This window comes from Stomoxys calcitrans, chromosome 1, assembly GCF_963082655.1.
Source record: "Stomoxys calcitrans chromosome 1, idStoCalc2.1, whole genome shotgun sequence".
Lineage (NCBI taxonomy): Eukaryota > Metazoa > Arthropoda > Insecta > Diptera > Muscidae > Stomoxys > Stomoxys calcitrans.
The window spans coordinates 112,166,774-112,178,884 of NC_081552.1; positions in this window are offsets into that span (position 1 = coordinate 112,166,774).

The following is a 12,111-nucleotide window of genomic DNA, read 5'->3' on the forward strand; positions in this document are numbered from 1 at the left end:
CCATTTAAGGAGTTCTGCAAAGATCGAAATAAATGGTAGTCTGATGGTGCAAGGTCAGGGCTATATGGTGGATGCATCAAAAGTTCCCAGCCAAGCTCACTCAGTTTTTGGCGAGTGACCAAAGATGTGTGCGGTCTAGCGTTGTCCTGGTGGAATATGACACCTTTACGATTGACCAATTCTGGTCGCTTCTCCTTGATGGCGGTATTCAATTTGTCCAATTGTTGACAAAGCAGACATCCGAATTAATCGTTTGGTGTCTTGGAAGTAGCTCAAAATATATAACACACCCTTCCAATCCCACCAAACAGACAGCATTACCTTCTTTTGGTGGATATCAGCCTTTGAAGTGGTTTGAGCTGGTTCACCATGCTTGGACCATGATCGTTGTCGACTAACGTTGTTGTAAACAATCCATATTTCATCTCCAGTTATGATTCGTTTTAAAAACGGATCGAATTCATTGCGTTTAAGGTGCATATCACAAGCGTTGATTCGGTTTGTTAAATGAATTTCTTTCAATACATATGGTATCCAAATATCATGCTTTTTCACCAGTCCAAGACTTTTTATGTGATAATGAACGGTTGATTTTGGTATATTTAACTTCTCTCCTATCTCACGCTCAGTTACATGACGATCCAATTCGATTAATGCTTAAAATTTGCTTAAAATTTGTCAACGCCGACTATATGAAAAATCAGCAATTACTTTTTGGACAACCCAATATATATCTGCGACCCCATAAAGTGTTTATATTCTGGATCCTCTCGACATTCTGATTCGATCTAGCCATGTCCCGCCGTCCATCCGACAGTCTGTCGAAATCACAATAGCGGTCGAAAGCATAAAGCAAGTCGCTTGAAATTTTGCACAGATACTAAATATTTATGTAGGTCGTTGGGGATTGCAAATGGGTCATTAGAGTTCTTAAGTCTATAGAAGACGTTTACTTTAACGTATGACTTTATCCCTGAATTGTGTTTTCTGTTTCAGTGATTTCTGGCGTTTATGTTAAGTTTTGGGTTCCGGGTGTATTCAGGGGACTATTGTAGAATTTTCCGGCGAACATCTTTGTCGAATATTTTGATATTCTAAAATCCCATTTTAAAGGTGGCTGCATTCTGCAAAAAAGGGCAGAAATTAGTAGCTTTTCAATATAACACAATATACACAAGTGGGGTATGTATGGGCATCTAAACTTTAGTTTTTTTGATTCAGGACACTTCACTGAAGAATACTGAAAAGAATAAGTCGGCCGTTTTTAGATCCACTCTACTGAAAATTTAAATTTTGATAGTTATTATATTATTTTTTGCCTCTTTTTTAAATCTAGCGGTACGAGTACTAACCATATGTTCATGTCTGTGACACCTTTAGCTGACAAATGTGCTTTTAATTATATCCTCTTTAAGATCTTATTCTATAAACAAAAACTTATGTTAGGTTAGGGTAGGTAAGGTTGAAAATAGGGTGTTTATGCCACTATGAACAAACACCTAAGCCAGTAATCGGATTGTTACTTAAAAAGTATCCTAAGCAGGTCCTCGGCCGAATATCAGTATTAATATAGAACAAGTAAAAGCGTGCTAAGTTCGGCCGGGCCGAATCTTATATACCCTCCACCATGGATCGTATTTGTCGAGTTCTTTTCCCGGCATCTCTTCTTAGGCAAAAAAAGGATATAAGAAAAGATTTGCTCTGCTATTAGAGCGAGACCTGGAGACCTGTGTAAAATGTCAGCCAATTCGAATAAGAATTGCGCTCTTTGTGAGCTCAAAAAGTAAAATAAAGAGATCGATTTATATGGGAGCTGTATCGGGCTATGGACCGATTCAGACCATAATAAACACGTATGTTGATGGTCATGAAAGAATCCGTCGTACAAAATTTCAGGCAAATCGGATAGAAATTGCGACCTCTGGAGGCTCAAGAAGTCAAGATCCCATATCGGTTTATATGGCAGCTATATCAGGTTATGAACCGACTTGTACTTTATTTGACACAGTTGTTGAAAGTAAAAAAAAACGTCTTGCGAAATTTCAGCCAAATCGGATAGGAATTGCGCCCTCTAGAAGCTCAAGAAGTCAAGTCCCCAGATCTGTTTATATGGCAGCTATATCAGGTTATGAACCGATTTGAACCATACTTGGCACAGTTGTTGGATATCATAACGAAATACTTCGTGCAAAAATTCATTCAAATTGGATAAGAATTGCGCCCTCTAGAGGCTCAAGAAGTCAAGACCCAAGATCGGTTTATATGACAGCTATATAAGGTTATGGACCGATTTGAACCATACTTGGCACAGTTGTTGGATATAATAACAAAACACGTCGTGCAAAATTTCATTCCAATCGGATAAGAATTGCGCACTCTAGAGGCTCAAGAAGTCAAGACCCCAGATCGGTTTATATGGCAGCTATATCAGGTTATGAACCGATTTGAACCATACTTTGCATAGTTGTTGGATATAATAACGAAACACGTCGTGCAAAATTTCATTCCAATCGGATAAGAATTGCGCTCTCTAGAGGCTCAAGAAGTCAAGACCCAAGATCGGTTTATATGGCAGCTATATCAGGTTATGGACCGATTTGAACCATACCTGGCACAGTTGTTGGGTATCATAACAAAACACGTCGTGCAAAATTTCATTCCAATCGGATAAGAATTGCCCACTCTAGAGGCTCAAGAAGTCAAGACCCAAGATCGGTTTATATGGCAGCTATATCAAAACATGGACCGATATGGCCCATTTACAATACCAACCGACCTACACTAATAAGAAGTATTTGTGCAAAATTTCAAGCGGCTAGCTTTACTCCTTCGGAAGTTAGCGTGCTTTCGACAGATAGACGGACGGACGGACGGACGGACGGACGGACGGACGGACGGACGGACGGACAGACGGACGGACGGACAGACGGACGGACGGACAGACGGACGGACATGGCTAGATCGACATAAAATTTCACGACGATCAAGAATATATATACTTTATGGGGTCTCAGACGAATATTTCGAGTAGTTACAATCAGAATGACGAAATTAGTATACCCCCCATCTTATGGTGGAGGGTATAATAATTGGTAGTTGATATTGGTAGTCAGTCCAGAAACTATGTTCCGGGTCGTCCATGGCTCCCGAATTAAGGCAATATGAATCTTGCCCTTGATAATTTTCTCTATCAGAGCGTGAGTAGCTGTCTTGCTCTGGTGGAGGTTTATATGGATGACCTCAATCTTTGGTCCTCCATTAGATGGGCTTCTTGGGAGTGGGTGATGGTCTCATCGTCTGCTCCCTTTTCTTCAGGCTGCATTGAATTTCCCGTCACTGCACTGCCTGATGTTTCAGCTTTAGGATCTATATCCATCCTAGTCTTCCTAATCTCGAAAAAGTCGTCGAGTCCCTGTTCATTAGGCTGTGTTGGGTCTCTCGCCCCTGCACTGCCTAATGTTTTACTATTAAGATATTTGCTTATCCTAGTTCTCCCAATATTGAAAGAGTCGGTGATAGTCTCGTCGTCGGTCCCCTGTCCATTAGGCGTTAATGAGTGTCCCGCCACTGAACAGCCTGATGGCTCAATATGAGGATATTTGCCTATCCTAGTCTTCATAATCTTGAAAAAGACGGCCATGGCCCCGTCTTTTCTTTCTTCTTCTCCTCACTGTAAACAACCTCCCATGTCTTAAGACTTCCGTCATGCGTTCCGTCGCGATTTCGCCGCCCTCATCCTTGATGAAGACCGTCGCCTTTATGAGCTGTGGTATGTCCATCTTTCTCACAAGATGGAGCTTTACGCCCCAGTGAGTGTGGATACAACCAACGAACTTTTGATGGTTACAATAGATTCCGCTGATGCAAAGCACAGCGTTAAGATGTCCCCTCTACACTCGCAGCTCATAATTCGTATGGGTGGAACCCCTTCAGAGTTCAACACATGTTCGATAACCCGTTCGTTTACTAAATGCCTCACCTGGGATCGACGATCTGGTGGAATCCTAGCCTATGCGCCGCCGATATCGATGACTGTTGTCTTTGTTGTGCTTCCTTGCCACTCCGGCGTAAGAGGGCGGCTCCTTACTTTTCCTAGCAACCGTCTTCGCCTTCCGTGATGGTTGTTGCATCCTTTTGAAAGTCACAGGATGCATGGAAAATATGTCATGAATGAATGCATATGTTAAAAAACGTTCATACCTCAAATATAAACATATTTTTAATACTTGTTATTTGAAGTCTTCTTTAAAAGATTAGTAAATTCAAATGCAACATTAGTGAAAAATTTCATAATAATTTTCATTTTTCATTTTTGTATTTTTGTCCACCGGGGCAACACTGTGCGCAGTGTCTGTAAAGTGATTACCCAGCGGCGGAAAGTGGTGTGGAGCAGGCTTTTTAAAATACCTGCAAAGAAGTCTGGAGCCAAATTCGCTTTCGAATTTACACGGCGTGTCATTGGCGAGCAGGACATCACGTTTCACTTCTACAATTAGCACTTATAAAAGCCCTGTTGAAAGAGTGCGTTAATAATTCCTTCTAAAATACAACTGAAAACAGGACTCTTTTTCTTAACATTTATAATGTCTTAAATTAAAAAAATAATGCTCTTTGTATATAATGTGCGCGGCTAAAGGTAAACAAATACTATTAACAATTTTTAGAACAAACAGCATCCGCTTACATCGATACTCCTTAGTTTTGGAAAGTAGTTATGAATTTGAGTTTAATCTAACTCTTTGAGTTAGGGTTGTACTCACAGCCAACATATCGTTCATGTGTAGAGTATTGAGCCAATAAAAGGAAATTTTTTAATCCGATTTCGATGATATTTGGAACCGTGAGTTTAGTATACTAATAAGAAGTATTTGTGCAAAATTTCAAGCGGCTAGCTTTACTTCTTCGAAAGTTAGCGTGCTTTCGAAAGACAGACGGACATGGCTAGTTCGACTCAAAATGCCATGACGATTAAGAATAAATATCTACTTTATGTGGTCTTAGACGAATATTTCGAGGAGTTACAAACAGAATGGCGAAATTAGTATACCCCCATTCTATTGTGGAGGGTATAAAAAGCTAAGTTCTGTCGTGCAGAGTCTTGGGTGCACACCATGGATTCCTATGAAAATTTGCATTTATTAATTCAGTTCGTATTTGAATTATTTTGCAACAATCAAATCGGAAGTTGATTGCGACTTCTATGGTCTCAAGAGTCATATCGGGATATCGATATTTAAGGAGGTCTTTATCAGTATATAGACCGATTCCAGTCATACTTGGCAAATTTCAACCAAATCATGTGGAAATTGAAGCTTGTAGGAGCTCAAGAAGTCAAGTCCGGGGATCGTTTAATATGGGGGTTATAGTAGTATACAGACCGGTTCCTATCATGTTTATCATAGATGTTGGAAGTCGGAACAGAATCTTTGTGCCAAATCGTATAAAAATTGAGGTCTCTTGGGGCTCACGCAGTCAAAACTGGGAGCCGGTTTATATGGGGACTACATCCAAATCTGAACCGATAAGGCCCATTTGCAATCCCCAATGGCCTACATCGATGAAGAGTATTTGTGCCATATTTCAAGCGGATATCTTTATCCGTTCGAACACTATCGTGATTTCGACAGCCGGAAACATCGGCAAGGCTAAATCAAATCAAGAAGAATGCTTTTCAATGGGTCTAGCTTTCAATGGGTGTTAGCTTCACAGACAAATAAAGTCACAACAAAGTTATAATAACATGTACCACAGTGGTAGTGTAATGGGAACGAAGCAAACTAAAGAACAATATTTAGCCATATTCCGAGAAGTTGTCAACTAGTGGCTATTTCATTGGCTGTCAAAATGCTATGTTTTAGGCAAGATGCAAGAAATTGATTATGCTATGTATGAGCTCTCCTGTAACGAAAATTTGCATTAGTATTTGAGACGACGGGACCTGCTTTCCGCCTCTGGGTAATAAGGAAAATATTTGTATATTGAAATAAATAGATGCCACCCCAAGCATTTTGCGTATAATATCTCGAAGTATTTATCCACGTGAAGGGGTGATGTAAGGTTTTTGTGTTTATGTCAATCAATATTAGGAAGCCTAAACTTTTTTTATGGATGATTACACATTTCATGGATGAATCATCTATTTATGGATGATTCTGAATGCGGATATCGAATTAGTGCCATTGTAGCCTTTGACGCTGATCGCGTTCGAATCCTGGCGAGAACATCAAACAAAGCTGTGTTTATCCCCACTTAATGTTTGCAAAATTTGCGAGGTACAATGCCATGTATGGTCATTTAAAAAATGTCCCCAAAGAGGTGTCGCACCTGACGCCGTTCGGACTCGGCTATAAAAAAGGTCCCTTACCATTCAGTTTAAACTTGAATCGGAAAGCACTCATTGTTGGGTACTTGAACCCAAATTCTAATACCATATTCGTATTCTGGTCTCCAATCCCTTTCATTTGATACCCTTATGTGCCCATCGGACCACTTTCAGATATGGGTGTCGTTTTTGCGGTAAATGGGAGGGTCCGCCTCCACCCGATATCTAAAAATAATATAGCCCATGTTTCCCTCCAGACAAACGTACACAATCTATGTAAATTTTAAGAAAAACAGTTCAGCAAAATATCATATAGTCATAATCGGTCTAATGTCGTTTTTGAGGGGTGGCATGACCCCTATACTTCCCTACCCTATACATTAAAAATTATCGAAGCTATAAATCCCTTTTTAAAATGGTTTGGTTGGTCCCGGCCGACGCGGAATAACTATGAGCACAACACAGGTTGGAACTTTGAAATTCGTCTTGTGTGGTGTCCATCGTTATCATGGGAAGCTTAGCTGAAAGCTACCGGGCGCGTCCACAGGTTGCGGAAAATGGAAAGCCCCCATATTGCTATGGTCGTAAATTTGTCCCCTTTGGGGGATGTTTTTTGTGCGAGGCGGCCCCCCAAACACTTGGTCCCATATTTGGATATCAGATTCTAATTCTACATTCAAATACCTTTTATTTCAGCCCCATAATGCCATGGTCAGTAAATAAGTCCTGTTTGGCGGGTGTTCTGGGGAAGGGGTGGACCCCAGAAACGTGGTCCCACATTTGCATATCAGATTCGTATTCTACTCGCAAATACCTTTCATTTGAGTCCCATATTGCTATGGTCGGTAAATATGTCCGATTTAGGGGTGTTTTGGGGCTTGGGGTTTTCCCCTAGCACCTAGTCCGACAATTGGATATCAGATACGTTTTCTCATCCTAAATACTTTTCATTTGAGTCCCATACTGTCGTGATTGGTCTAAATATATGTTTGGTAGGTTTTAGGGTGGGGCAGCCCCCCTAGGTATCCCATCCGAAATTTGGATACCAAATTTTTAGTTTTAGGGTACTATTGTATACGAGAGCACACAATTAAATCGCACCACCCATCTCCGAGATCTGGTATTTCTAAAAATTAGGGTAAGGGGGAGGGTCCGCCCCCTTTCAGATATCAAAAAATGTAGTACCCTATTTTCACAACAGGCTCATTGTGCACCATCTGTGAAAATTTCAAGAAAATCGGTTCAGCAGTTTCTGAGTCTATAAGGATATAGTGAAATACCATCCAAACTTGACTGACAGTTTAACAATATAAGTGCCTTTATCTGAATCCCACATGATTTTTATTGGTCTACGAATTTAAGTTTGGATGTAAAGTGTACTCCATTCTTAAAATACTTCATTTAAGACCGATATTCTAATGATGTCTGATTTAGGTGTGCTTTCAGAGGAGAGGTGGTACCCCAGATACTTTGCCCTGAAAAAATATCAGCATCGTGCTCTTCTCTCAAATACCATTTATTTAAATCCCGTATTGCCTTTGGCTTAAGAGGAGTTTACAGGATGAGGCGTCCCCCAAACACATGGCCCCAATATAGGTTATCAAATTCGTTTTTATACCCACCACCGACGGATGGGGGTATATTCATTTTGTCATTCCGTTTGCAACATATCGAAATATCCATTTCCGACCCTATAAAGTATACATATATATTCTTGATCAGCGTAAAAATCTAAGACGATCTAGACATGTCCGTCCGTCTGTCCGTCTGTCTGTTGAAATCACGCTACAGTCTTCAAAAATAGAGATATTGAGCTGAAACTTTGCAAAGATTCTTTTTTTGTCCATAAGCAGGTTAAGTTCGAAGATGGGCTATATCTATATATATATATATATAGCTATATATAAATTTGGGACAGTGAGTTGTCTTAGGCCCTTCAACATCTTCCGCTAATTTGGCTCAGATCGGTTTACATTTTGATATAGCTGCCATATAGACCGATCCTCCGATTTAGGGTCTTGGGCCCAAAACAGCCACATTTATTATCCGATTTTGCTGAAATTTGGGACAGTGAGTTATCCTAGGCCCTTCAACGTCCTTCGTCAATTTGGCCCAGATCGGTCCAGATTTGGGGATAGCTGCCATATAGACCGATCCTCCGATTTAAGGTCATAGGCCCATAAAAGCCGCATTTATTATCCGATTTTGCTGAAATTTAGGACAGTGAGTTATCTTAGGCCCTTCGACATCCTCCGTCAATATGGCTCAGATCGGTTCAGATTTGGATATAGCTGCCATATAGACCGATCTCTCGGTTTTAGGCTTTGGGGCCATAAAAGACGCATTTATTGTCCGATGTCACCGAAATTTGGGACAAAGAGCTAAGTTAAGCCCCTCCACATATTTCTGCAATTTGGTCTAGATCGATCAAGATTTGCATATAGCTGCCATATGGACCGATCTCTCGATTTTAAGTCTTGGCCCCATAAAAGGCGCTTTTTTAATCCGATTGCACTGAAATTTGACACACTGACTTATGTTAGGCTTTTCGACATCCGTGTCGTATATAGTTCAGATCGGTTTATTTTAAGATATAACTACTAAAAGACAAATATTTTGTTATATACAATTGAACAATGACTTTTACTTATTAGTATTTGGTCCAAATCGAAACATATATTGATGTAGCTGCTGTGGGGCATAAGGTATGAGTTTTGCACCGGATTTTGACGAAAGGTGGTTTACATATATATCCGAGGTGGTGGGTATCCAAAGTTCGGCCAGGCCGAACTTAACGCCTTTTTACTTGTTTAACCTCAAATACCTTTCATTTAAGCCACATATTGTCATGGTCGAAAATTTTTTTTCCCTTTGGGGATTTTTTGGGAAAGGGGTCATGCCCTAAACAGATGGTCCTACATATGGATATCAAAATCGTATTCTGCTCCCAAATACCTTTTTTGAGCTCCATATTGCGATGGTCAGTAAAAAATTGCTATTTGTGGGGTATTTTGGGAAAGGGGTAGACCCCCAGAAAATTGCTCCCCAAAATGGGTATCAATTCTTGCTCTACCCCCCAATACCTTTCATATAAGCTCCTCATTGACATGGTCGGTAAATATGCCCGATTTAGGGGTGTTTCGGGGATTGGGGTGGTCCCCCAAACACTGAGCCCGGAAATATATTAGCAACGTGCTCTATTCTCATATATCTATATATCATTTAGTTGAACCCCATATTGCCATTGCCCCCAAAATTAGATATCAAATTAGTTTTCTAATCTCATTTAAACTCCTTATTGCAGAAGTCAGCAAATATGTTCGGTTTGGGTATTGGCGCTAAAAACTATGAATATTTAGTCCCACTCTCTTTAAGACCCAAATTGTCTTGGTGACTTTAAGACCCAAATTGAACATTTATATCCGATTCGTGTTCTACTTAAAAACCCTCTTATTTTAGCCTCATATTGCAATAGTAAGCAAGAACAAGTAAAAGCGTGCTAAGTTCGGCCGGGCCGAATCTTATATACCCTCCACCATGAATCGCATTTGTCGAGTTCTTTTCCGGGCATCTCTTCTTTGGGAAAAAAGGATATAAGAAAAGATTTCCTCTGCTATTAGAGCGATATCAAGATATGGTCCGGTTTGGACCACAATTAAATTATATGTTAAAGGCCTGTGTAAAATGTCAGCTAATTCGAATAAGAATTGCGCCCTTTGTGGGCTCAAGAAGTAAAATAGAGAGATCGATTTATATGAGAGCTGTATCGGCCTATAGACCGATTCAGACCATAACAAACACGTATGTTGAAGGCCATGAGAGAATCCGTCGCACAAAATTTCAGGCAAATCGGATAATGATTGCGACCTCTAGAGGCTCAAGAAGTCAAGATCCCAGATCGGTTTATATGGCAGCTATATCAGGTTATGAACCGATTTGAACCATTCTTGGCATAGTTGTTGGATATCATGACAAAACACGTCGTGCAAAATTTCATTCCAATCGGACAAGAATTGCACACTCTAGAGGCTCAAGAAGTCAAGACCCAAGATCGGTTTATATGGCAGCTATATGAGGTTATGGACCGATTTGAACCATACTTGGCACAGTTGTTGGATATCATAACAAAACACGTTGTGCCAAAATTCATTCAAATCGGATAAGAATTGCGCCCTCTAGAGGCTCAAGAAGTCAAGACCCAAGATCGGTTTATATGACAGCTATATCAGGTCATAGACCGATTTGAACCATTCTTGGCATAGTTGTTGGATATCATGACAAAACACGTCGTGCAAAATTCCATTCCAATCGGATAAGAATTGCGCCCACTAGAGGCTCAAGAAGTCAAGACCCAAGATCGGTTTATATGACAGCTATATCAAAACATGGACCGATATAGCCCATTTACAATACCAACCAACCTACACTAATAAGAAGTATTTGTGCAAAATTTCAAGCGGCTAGCTTTACTCCTTCGGAAGTTAGCGTGCTTTCGACAGACAGACGGACGGACGGACGGACGGACGGACATGGCTAGATCGACATAAAATATCACGACGATCAAGAATATATATACTTTATGGGGTCTCAGACGAATATTTCGAGTAGTTACAAACAGAATGACGAAATTAGTATACCCCCCATCTTATGGTGGAGGGTATAAAAATGGTGTTGTGGGAATGGGGTGGCCCCATAGACACTTCCCGAATATTGATATAAGATTCGTGCTTTACTCCCAAAGACCTTTCATTTAAGCCCCATATTGTTATGGTCGTAAATTTGTCCCTTTTGGGATGTTTTTGGGGAGAGGCGGCCCCACCAAAACACTTGGTCCCATATTTGGATATCAGAATCGAATTCTACACTCAGATACCGTTTATTTAAGCCCCATATTCCCATGTTCAGTAAATACGTCCTGTCTGGGGGGTGCTTTGGGGAAGGTGTGGACCCCCAGAAACGTGGCCCCTCTTGGAAATCAGATTCGTATTCTACTTGAAAATACCTTTCATTTGAGTCCCATATTGCGATGGTCGGTAAATATGCCCGATTTATGGATGTTTTGGGGGCTTGAACCCCCCTGGACCTACAATTAAATATCAGATACGTTTTCTAATCCTAAATACCTTTTATTTGAGTCTCATTTTGTCATGATTGGTCTAAATATATGTTTGGTAGGTTTTAGGGTGGGGCGGCCCTCCTAGGGGCGCCGAGCTCTGGCGTTTTTGAAAATTAGGGTGTGGGAGAGGGTCCACCCCTCCTCATATATATCAAACAAGTAAAAGCGTGCTAAGTTCAGCCGGGCCGAATCTTATATACCCTCCACCATGGATCGCATTTGCCGAGTTCTTTTCCCGGCATCTCTTCTTAGGCAAAAAAAGGATATAAGAAAAGATTTGCTCTGCTATTAGAGCGAGACCTGGAGACCTGTGTAAAATGTCAGCCAATTCGAATAAGAATTGCGCTCTTTGTGAGCTCAAAAAGTAAAATAAAGAGATCGATTTATATGGGAGCTGTATCGGGCTATGGACCGATTCAGACCATAATAAACACGTATGTTGATGGTCATGAAAGAATCCGTCGTACAAAATTTCAGGCAAATCGGATAGAAATTGCGACCTCTGGAGGCTCAAGAAGTCAAGATCCCATATCGGTTTATATGGCAGCTATATCAGGTTATGAACCGACTTGTACTTTATTTGACACAGTCGTTGAAAGTAACAATGAAAAACGTCTTGCGAAATTTCAGCCAAATCGGATAGGAATTGCGCCCTCTAGAAGCTCAAGAAGTC